The sequence below is a fragment of the Aethalodelphis obliquidens genome, unplaced genomic scaffold (assembly GCF_003676395.1).
Source record: "Aethalodelphis obliquidens isolate GAN/ISIS:26980383/991018 unplaced genomic scaffold, ASM367639v1 scaffold1, whole genome shotgun sequence".
NCBI lineage: Eukaryota > Metazoa > Chordata > Mammalia > Artiodactyla > Delphinidae > Aethalodelphis > Aethalodelphis obliquidens.
The window spans coordinates 79563215-79573389 of NW_020837945.1; the positions used below are offsets into that span (position 1 = coordinate 79563215).

Sequence of the window (10175 nt, forward strand, 5' to 3'; positions counted from 1 at the left end):
GGTGAAGTGACCTGCCCAATAATCACATAGCCAAGAAGCAGCAGAGTCTATGGCCAAACCTAGGCTTTTGGACTCAAATCCCTTAATCTTTCCCCACTCTGCTTCTCAAACACAAAATGAATCCTAGAATGTCAGGCCATTAGAGCCATTAGAAACTCTTTACCCTGGGCATAGAATATATAGCCTCCATCTGGGTGTCTTTGAAATGCTCTTCCCTATAAGCCTGTTGTCTTGAGGATTGTTCACGGCAGGGAGGGACCAGTGGCTTCTAATCCCTACATGACTGAACAGAAGCCTAGTCCATCTGTGATAAATATCCCTTCCAAGGGCCACAGGTGCACAGGACAGAGCTAGCATCTTTTTTTCTGCCTCAGTGCCGAAACCATCATAGACGCATTTCATCCTCCGCTAAGTCAATTAATCCTTCCTTCCTTCCTTTCTAAATTGTCTTACTAATGTTTGACTATGTCCTTATGCAGAGGTACAATACGCACCGCTCTGACAATAAGCTGCACAGTGAAATGGACAGGCTGCCTGCATCTACTGAAGTCAGGGGGTAAAGGGAGCGCTTCGTTCTTAGTCCTCAAGGGCTGGAAGAGACAAAGGCAGGACCCAATGCCTCAGTGCCACTTTTCCCACCTTCTCTGAACATGGCATCCACACCTGTGGGCTCCCTTGAAAGAAAAGCCCTTAAAGCCCCCTTCAAGTACATCCTATATATAAAGGATAGAAGTGGGGGTCGATGCTAGATTTACTTTGGGGAGACCCTAGAGGACAGAACTAGAGAAAAGGGATGAAAATTAAAGGCAACCAGCCTCATAAGGCAGAGCTTCCTGCCAGAGACGTACAACGGAGAAATGAGTCGTCTTCTGGAACAGTGAGCTTGCCATCACTGGAAGCATTCAAGCAGAGGCCGGGCCACGCCCCCCTGAGAGTGATGTATAAGCATATATTTAGGGAGTAGATGGTCTGGCTAGATAACTGCTAAAATACCCCTTCCAGCAACGGCATTTTTTGTGCCTCCAAGTACTGCCCACTTGAATGCTTTGGGAGATGGGTTCAGACAAAGTGCATCTGTTCCATAATACTTGGCCACAGTACGAGCCTGCTGCCTGGTCACGAAGCATCTCATAGGCAGCTGTTACCACGCTTATTTCAGAAATAAAAGGGGATTCAGAGACAGGTGAGGGACCTGCCGCCACGTGAGCAGGTGCCCAGAGGCCCCCAGCTCCAGAGCTGCCCAGGGTCTGAGCCAACACTATTCTCAACTGGATCTGAGCTCCGTGATTTCCAACCCTGAGCAATGATCCCAACACCCCTGGGACCGTCTTTGAGTTTTCCCCTTCTAGGTTATAAAGTCACACCGTCTCAGTATTGAATAGCCTTTGAAGTCATGGAGTCAAGCTCTCTGGAATCCACAGGAAAGTAATGATTCCCGCTGACTCTAGTTGAGAACTAGAAAATGGAATGAGCCCCAGGGAATCCTAAGAAATTCTGTCTGGGCTCAGGGATACATAGGGCAAAAGTCACAGCCGAGTCTCCTGTCAGCTTGTCCCGAGGAAGCACTGAGCCAGTCTTGGTGGCGGGAACAGGCTGAGTTCCAGGAGTGGGGCAAATGTAATAAAGTTTGTAAGGTTGCAAGGAGCCACAAGAGACAATAATGGCACAACAAGGAGCAATCTTTCTCTTGAAAGGTCTTTTCGTTTCACAGATGGGGAAGCAGCAGAATCTCGGAGAAACAATGAACCGAGAATCAGAAAACCTGGGCCACCACTGACTTACAGTGTGATCTCGGGAGAACCTTCACCTCTTGGAGCCTCGGATGACAATTTGCGCCTAAGCTCGATTAGAGGATCGACGAGGTGAGGGACGTGAAGCGCTTTAACATTAGACAAATGGGAGGTGCCAATATGATCGTGCCTGCTTCGTGTGCTTTTCTAAGGCGAGTTGATTTTTTTATTATTCTCCATTCCCAGATGTGGAAATCAGGGCACAGAGGTACGAAGGAATGTGGGTCCCGTTCCTTAGTGCCAGGACCAAGAGAAGGGGTCTCCCTGCATTGGGAGGGCTCTAGTGCCTCCTCATGGCCCGGCACTTCCTCTCCTTCTGAGACTGACAGGGTTCCACACCTGTCTGGGACAGTGCACCAGACTGGGGAGATTTCCTTCTGTTCAGCTGCGTGAGACGCACGTATCCTGGCAGGACATCAGGCAGATGGCCACTTTCACGTCAACTCGGGAGCCCTGGCACCTACCTCTCTTCTCCGCACACTCCCACTGTCCACCTTCCCCCAGTTGTTGGGATGGTCTCTGCTATTGGCCAAAGGCTGCACCCACCAGTGCTACCTCAGATCAGGAAGTAATCTGTGGCCTCTGTCTGGTTCTCTGCCTCAAGGCAGGTCCCACCATCATCTACACTTTCTAACAGTCCCCAAAGCCTTCTCTCTTCTGCTTCTCCACCAACTTGGCCTCTTCTGCGAAGTTCTCTAACTATGGGTTTCCCCAACACCCCCACCCCCCGCCCGCAGGCTCCCCCTCACCATCATCTTCATTTCAGAAAATGAAATAAAAAAGAAATTCGAGTGACTCATCAGTCCACATGGCAGGAGGGGAAGAAGCAGAGAGAGTGAGTCTGTGGGCCCAGACAAGGATGTCTGCAGGCCTCTTGCCTGCTTCCCGTGGTCTGCTGAGCTTCACGAGAGGGAAGATCGAAAAATCTGGGCGATGCCATATTGTCTCCAAGAGCAGCTAGAGTGAAAATGAAGTGTGACTGCCACCTCCCCAAAATGCAGGGCAGCTCCTGCTTCACGGGCTCAAACGTGGCTCGGCGGCTGGCTGCGCAGCCTCAGGACAGATGCTGCCGTGGCGGTCAGCATCACCGAGCCTCAGCTACCATCCTGGCCCAGGGTTCCCCCAGGCCTCAACGCCACCCTCCCTGATGCCTGATGCCCACTCCATATCAGGCCCCCTGGGGACCCTGAGCAGGGAGCCACCAGGGGGTGCCTGCTTGGGAACCCACCATCAGCCTGGGGTTTGGCAAGCCCCGAATTCTACGCCTGCCGGCTGGCTGGAAACCTGCTAGACGGGGCATCATACCAGGCAGAGCGTGCTCCATGGGGAAGAGCCAGAGCGGGTGGGACTCAGCCTCTCCATCAACAAGAGGGGCTCTGCTCTAATCCGCTTTACATATGGGCATCTGCCTGAGATTTCACTGGGGGAAAAAATAACAACGAGAGTCTACTGCAATTACAAACCAAAGAAAGCAAACAACCTTAAAAGCCCCATCAGTCTAGCCCAGTGTTCCTCAAACACGAACATGCCTCAGCTCTCCTGGAGGGCTAGATAAAACACAGATGGCTGGGCCCCTGCCCAAAGTCGCTGATTCAGCATTTCAGGGTGAGGCTGAGAGTCTGTATTTCTAACAAGCTCCTGGGGGACTCCAGCGCTGCTTTTCTGGGGACAAACTTGAAGAACCATGGATCTAGCCCAAATTTTCCCTTCAGAGCCAGGATAGGGGATTCCTCCAAGCTTCCTTAGCAAGTTAGAGGTGAACTAGCATAGAGCCCACTCTCCCACAGGCCCCCCCTGCCTTGTCCAGGCCTTGCGCTTCACATCCTGCATCTGCTCCAGCATGACAGGGCCCTGGACACAGAAGGCCAGTCTGACCTGGGCTCTCGGGGTGCTTTATCCCTGGGACAACGATCAAAGGGGACCATTCCTAACCCAGAGCCCATGCTCAGAAGGCCTGTGTCCCCCATTCGGGGAAGTTGCATTATATCCCCAGGTCATCAGGATGCTTCTCTGTACTTCACTTATTCAGGCCTTCATTCATTATTGAGCTTTCCATGATCTCATTCCTTTGTTCTTTCTCTCAACACATCCTGATTGAGACTTTCTAGGTGCTGGGTGCTGTCCTAGATCCTGAGATACAGAGACTTCTGAACCTGAGAGATGGGTTCCTCCCTGATCTCAAGGACTTTGCAGTCAGAGTGAAAAAATAAGTCCAATCAAGTTAGTACATTGTGAAGGGGAAAGAAGGGGGTGTGTTGAAAGGTGAATGAAGGAGAGGAGTGGGGAGGGTTTCATCAGGCGGGCAGGATGATGTTAACAGACAAGAGAGATGGGCATGGGGTAGGGAAGACATATTCAGTGTAAGGATTAAACAATGAGAAGTATTTACTGAGTGTTTGATCGCTGTACATCGATTGCTTTCCATACTTCTTTTATCCTCACAACCATCCCTACAGGAGATGCCATTATTAAATCCTCATTTACAGACGAGGAACCTGAAGCTCAGAGAGGTTATGCAACTTCCCCAAGGCCACACAGCTACTCAGACTCAGGTTTTCTGACCCCAGAACCTGATCTCTTAACTACTGTATCATCTCACCACTCTCAGCAAGGGAAAGAGACAGCTTGCTCCTGTCTGGAGGGAAGCAAGGAGTAGGTTTCCTGAAGCACTGGACAGGTGTGGGGAGTAGATGGAATGCAGAGGGAGAGGTAAGCTGGGGCTTTGTTTATTGAGGGGCTTGACTGCCAGGGAGAGGAATTTGAATGCAACTCAGGAGGCTGTGAGGCCACTGAAGGATTTTGAGCCGGAGCGGGGTACACGGCAAAACTGTGTTCAGGAAAATTGCTCTGATAGCAGCGGGCAGATTGGGTTGGAGAAGGGAGATAACTGGTGACCAGAGTCTACTGCAGAATCTCAGAAGCGAAAAAAATGAGGCCTGGCTTGGGGAGGGTGGCAGACATGGAGGGACACTCAACAGCAGATGCTCTTCTTACCACTGTTATTACAAATATTTTTTGACTGCTGACCACAGGTTTTACCTCTATTAACTCATTTAATCCTAATAGCAGCATCTGATCTCTGCCCTTCTGATATTTCTTGACCCTCCTTTATCTACACGCCTGGTAGTTTTCCTATTAGGGGATCAGGGCTTGAGATTTCTTCCTTGAAGACGAATCATGGGCTGAGACAACTCAGGATCAAGAAGTTATGATCAGTTTCAGAACTATTTATTCGCCTCATCTTACAGGTGAGGAAGCTGACGTTTGGAGGGGATCAGTAACTTGTCCCCTCTGACCAGAGGTGGGAAGTCTTCCCCGCCCTCACTTTCCTCTTTCTCCTGTCCCCCCGCTTCCTAAGGCTAGGCTGGAGGCCCTGAAGCTGTGGTGGGTGCCAGATGGCATCTCAGTCACCAGGAAGGAGGACACCCGAGGACCCTGTGGTCAGCCCCAGGCTGGCAGCCCATCCCCACATCACCACTGTGGGCACGGGGCAGAGGCAGTGAGTGAAGGGAGCACGTGGGATAGAGAGGGCGGGAATGCGGTGACTCACGCCCCGTGTAGAGCTGCTCACAGCTGTTCCGAGGGCATCCCGGCCCGGATGAGGCAGCTGCCGTCTTCACTTTGTCAGTCACTCTTGGCCTAGGCAGCCACCACGGTAGGAGCAGAGGGGAGGGAGCTGGGCTGTAAACGGACTGCACTGGGCAGAAGAGCTAGTGCCCACCAGGGAGTTGGAAAACCTCAGCTCCACTCCCACCTCTGCTCTTTGCTCTTTCCAGAGGTGTGAGCTTGGGTATGACGTCACCTGAACTGGATGAGCCTGACTCCTCTCACGTGTTCATGGCTACATTGGAGAGTGACCAGTGAGCTAATGCACGGAAGAAAAAATAATAATAAAGCCTTTTGCAAATCTAGAGGCGTTTACACACGTGTCTTAGTCCGTTCAGGCTGCTACAATGAAATACCACAGACTGAGTGGCTAATAAAGAACGGAAACTTATTTCTCACAGTTCTGGCGAGTGGGAAGTCGAAGGTCAAGGTACCGCCAGCACGCTGGCGTTCTGGTGATGGCCCACTTCCTGGTTCACAGCTGGTACCTTCTCACCTTGTCCTCAGATGGAGGAAGACACAAGAGAGCTCTCTGGAGCCCCTTTCATAAGGCACTAATCCCATTCCTGAGAGCTTCTCCTTCGCGACTTAATCACTTCCCAAAGGCCCTACTTCCTAAAATCACCTTGGGGGTTAGGATTTCAACCTATGAATTTTGGTACTATTATCATTGTGAATGCTAATATTAACATCATTAAACATTCTCCAAGCAAACATGGTGGTAAAATGTTAACATCTCTCTGCGAAGGGTGTGTTTGAACCCTTTGTGCTATTTTTGCAACTCTTCTGTAAACTTAAGATTACTTCAAAATAAAATGTTTTTAAAAATGTTACATTCTCTGTAATTACATTCTCTTTCATTCAGCCAAGTTCACTATGAGGCAGGCAAACGTCGGGAAGATCGCTGCCTCGTAGAGCTGACATCCCAACAGGCAGAGACAAATAGTCATCAGCACAAGAAATACAAAAAGTGTCCTGTTAGAAGGTGTTAAGTCTTACGGGGGGTAAAAGTAGGATGGATAACAGAAGAGGGAGCAGATGTCCTAGGTTTGAGGTGGTGGGGAGGGACTTGCAGGCTGATGTATCAATAGTCAAGGTGGGCCTGACTGAGCAGACTCTAGGAGGGAGGGAGAGGAGGGGATTAACCAAGCAGATATCTGGGAAGAGCCTGTCAGGGGCAAGCAGCCAGGAGGCCAGCATGGCTGGGGCAGCGTGGTCGGGCTGTGGCCATGGAGGGTCATAGGAGATTAGGTCAGGGGGGCACGGTGCAGCCACGTCCGGTGGGGCCTTGAAGGCTATTTGGAGGCCCTGGGATTTCTCTCTGAAAGAAATGGGACACCAAGGCAGGGTCTTCAGCAGAGGAGTGACAGAATCCAATGCACATCCTGCAAGGGTTATTCTGAAAATATACGAAGGAGCACAGGGGTAGAAGCAAGGAGACCAGGTAGGAGGCGACTGCAACAACCCTTAGGGATGGCTGCAGGGGGTGAAAAGTGACGAGATTCGGGATCTGTATTTTAAAAGTGGAGCCAACACAATTTCCTTGACCCAAATTCAATTTCTAAGTCCCCTTCCAGCCCCCAAACCCTTTGACTGCGCTAGAATTCCATCATCTCCTCCACAAAGTCCCCTACCCAAGCGTGGAGAGAGAGACACCGGGCTACTTTTTAAAAATAGATACAACTCTTTCAAGGGTCCTGTTTCTCTACATGATTTTTTTTTCCCCTTTTCTTTCTTTCTTTTCTTTTTTGTCTTAACTGAAGTGTAGTTGATGTACAATATTATATGTTACAGGTATACAATACAGTGATTCACAACGTTTAAAGGTTATACTCCATTTATAGTTATTATAAAATATTGGCTATATTTCCCATGTTGTACAATATATGCTGGTAGCTTATTTTATACCTAAGAGTTTGTACCTATTAATCCCCTACCCCTATATTGCCCCTCCCCACTCCTCTCCCCACGGGTAACCACTAGTTTGTTCTCTATAGATATAGAGAGTCTGCTTAGTTTTAGTTATATTCACTAGTTTGTTGTATTTTTTAGATTCCACTCCCCCACCCCAGTAAGGCCCCTCCCTCCACTGGTTTGTTGTCTACATCTCTGAGTCCGCTTCTTCTCTGTTATATTCACTAGTTTGTCGTATTTTTCAGATTCCACATGTGAGTGATATCACACAGTATTTGTCTTTCTCTGTCTGACTTATTTCACTTAGCATAATACCCTCCAGGTCCATCCATGTTGCTGCAAATGGCAAAATTTCATTCTTTTTTTTATGGCTGAGTAGTATTTCATTGTGTGTGTGTATATGTATATGTGTGTATATATATACCACATCTTCTTTATACATTCATCTCTTGATGGACACTTAGGTTGCTTCCATGTCTTGGCAACCATAAATAATGCTGCTATGAACACTGGGGTGCACATATCTTTTTGAATTAGTGTTTTTGTTTTTCAACATGATTATTAAGCCCACATGGAAGTTGTGACTCCCATTCCATGGCCCAAGGTTTCTGGGATGATGTTTACTCAGTCCTATTCTGTGCCCAAGTATAAGTATGGCGTGAAAGAAAACAAAAGAAAAGTCTGTCTTTCCCTCAATCAGAGGAACTGACAACCCCAGAGGCCAATCCAGAGGACAATGGAGAGGCTGGAAGTGTCCATAAAAGAGAGGTCTGAGTAAGAAGGTACCCCTCCAGGCTTCCCTGGTGGCGCAGTGGTTGAGAGTCCACCTGCCGATGCAGGGGACACGGGTTTGTGCCCCGGTCCGGGAAGATCCCACATGCCGCGGAGCGGCGGGGCCCGTGAGCCATGGCCGCTGAGCCTGCGCATCCGGAGCCTGTGCTCCGCAACGGGAGAGGCCACAACAGTGAGAGGCCCGCATACCGCAAACCAAAAAAAAAAAAAAGAAGGTACCCTCCATATGAAGTGTCCGGTCCCTTAAGGACAAACTCCATCCTTGTCACTGTACCACACTAAGACAAACATGCATGATCTGTCATCTAGACAATCCCTGTAATCTGCCACCTGGTCTCCAGCAATCCCCTCTCAAGCCTCCCTCTGCATTGCCACCAGATGCATGGTCCCCAAGCGAAATGAGGATGGCTCCTCCTGCCCTTGCCCTGTCTTTGCACCCCAGTATCTATGTTGCGTCCCAGCTTTAAGGACTCTCCTCCTTAAAAACCACCCGCTGCTCTCCCAGGTGCCCTGTCCATGGAGGAGGACATTCAGTTGGGACAGGAGGCTGAGATCGATCTGGAGGCGTCGCATTCTCTTGACCTCAGTTCCACCTCAGCACTTACAGCGCGATGCAGCCTTCTTCACTTCCTGCCCTAATTGCCGTGCAGTGTTACTGTGGTCTGTTAAACAGCTGCCACCTTCCACCCCAGACCTGGATGCCATCCAAGGGCAGGTGAAAATATTCCTCTCTTCACAGAAATTGTCTGTGGAAGAGGAGCTTTCTGGAAGAAACATGCTCAGAAAATGTGCAGCATCACTGGGGCCCATCCACTGGTTTTGACCTGTCTCCGTTCATTGCCTTGTTCTTTGGAATTGGTCACCCTGTTGGCCTTTCCTCCCCCAACCACGCCCTTTTGTGCTTCCTTTTTAAAGTCTGTGGGCGAGGCTAAGATTTCTGACCTAGAATCATGGAAGAGCACAAAACACTTCAGTGGTAGAGATCTCAGAGGCCACCCTTTCTTCTCCTTTCCCCCCCGCCCAGCCCCCGACACAAACGTGATTTACATCCCCAATACAGGAGGCGTATAAAGGCAAAGTGCCTTTGGCTGAAGAGCGGTTAGGGGGGCCCAGCTTACTTGCCCCCCTCCTCCCTCCTTCAGTGGTGCAGAGACCAAGCTACCAGACCCGTAAGCCCCTAATTTGCTCAAAACTTTTCATTTTACAAATGACGATCGTTGAGGCCTAGAGGCTTATCCCAATTCACTCAGTGAGTCAAAAGAAGAGGCAGGATTAGGACCCTGATTTCTCGCTGCTCAGCTGAGGTGATGTAAAGAGCTCGGGCATTAGGTCCAGGTGCAAAGAGGTCCATGTCTCGACTTCGAGCCCTGGGAAGGCCGTGGCAGCTGTGTGCTGGAGTCTCCCCCTGCCCACACCTCCTAGAGGCAACATTGCACATCTCCTCCCACCTCTACTTTCAATGAGTTCATGTTGAAAGCTTGAAATTGGCCATGGTGAGAAACTGGCAAATACTACAAATCAGGCCTTCCTCTCTCCCTCCCCCCAAGAGCTGATTACTAAACACCACTGGTTTGGACATATTCAGTCTGCTTTACCAGGTCCTGAAATAGATCTTCTTATGGAATGTGACCCTTGCTTCTCAGTCTTTAAAGACTTCCAGGGAATAGTCATGAAATGGGAGCACTCGAGACCTTTGGGATGGTCTTTATCCAGAGAAGACAGGCTTAAGTGCCTGAAGAACCAGTTGAGAAAGTAAGTGAGCCTAGCAGGTCAGTGGAAGAAAATAAATACAGAATGGTGAGGAATGTGGTGCAAAAACCCCGAAGTGTTTAAATCAACAACAACAATGGTGTAGAGTTTGCTGGGGCCGCCATAACAAAATTATAGTCTGGGTGGCTTAAACTAATTTACTGTCAAGGTGTCAGTAGGGTTGGTTCCTTCTGAGGGCCGTGAGGGAAGGATCTGCTCCAGGCCTCTCTCCTTGGCTTGCGGACAGCAGTCTTCAAGTTCACGTGGCATTCTTCCTGTATGCATATCTGTTTAATAAGGACACCAGTCATATTCGATGCCATT

The 10175-nt window shown here is 49.6% G+C and overlaps 1 long non-coding RNA gene across 1 annotated transcript; it reads left to right on the plus strand.

Moving 5' to 3' along the window:
* Positions 1 to 1563: 1563 nt before the first annotated feature.
* LOC113621557 (uncharacterized) lies at positions 1564 to 6195 on the plus strand. The gene is made up of 3 exons (XR_003433226.1): positions 1564 to 5038; positions 5149 to 5289; positions 5567 to 6195. It is a non-coding gene; the product is annotated as an uncharacterized LOC113621557 (long non-coding RNA).
* Positions 6196 to 10175: the final 3980 nt, after the last annotated feature.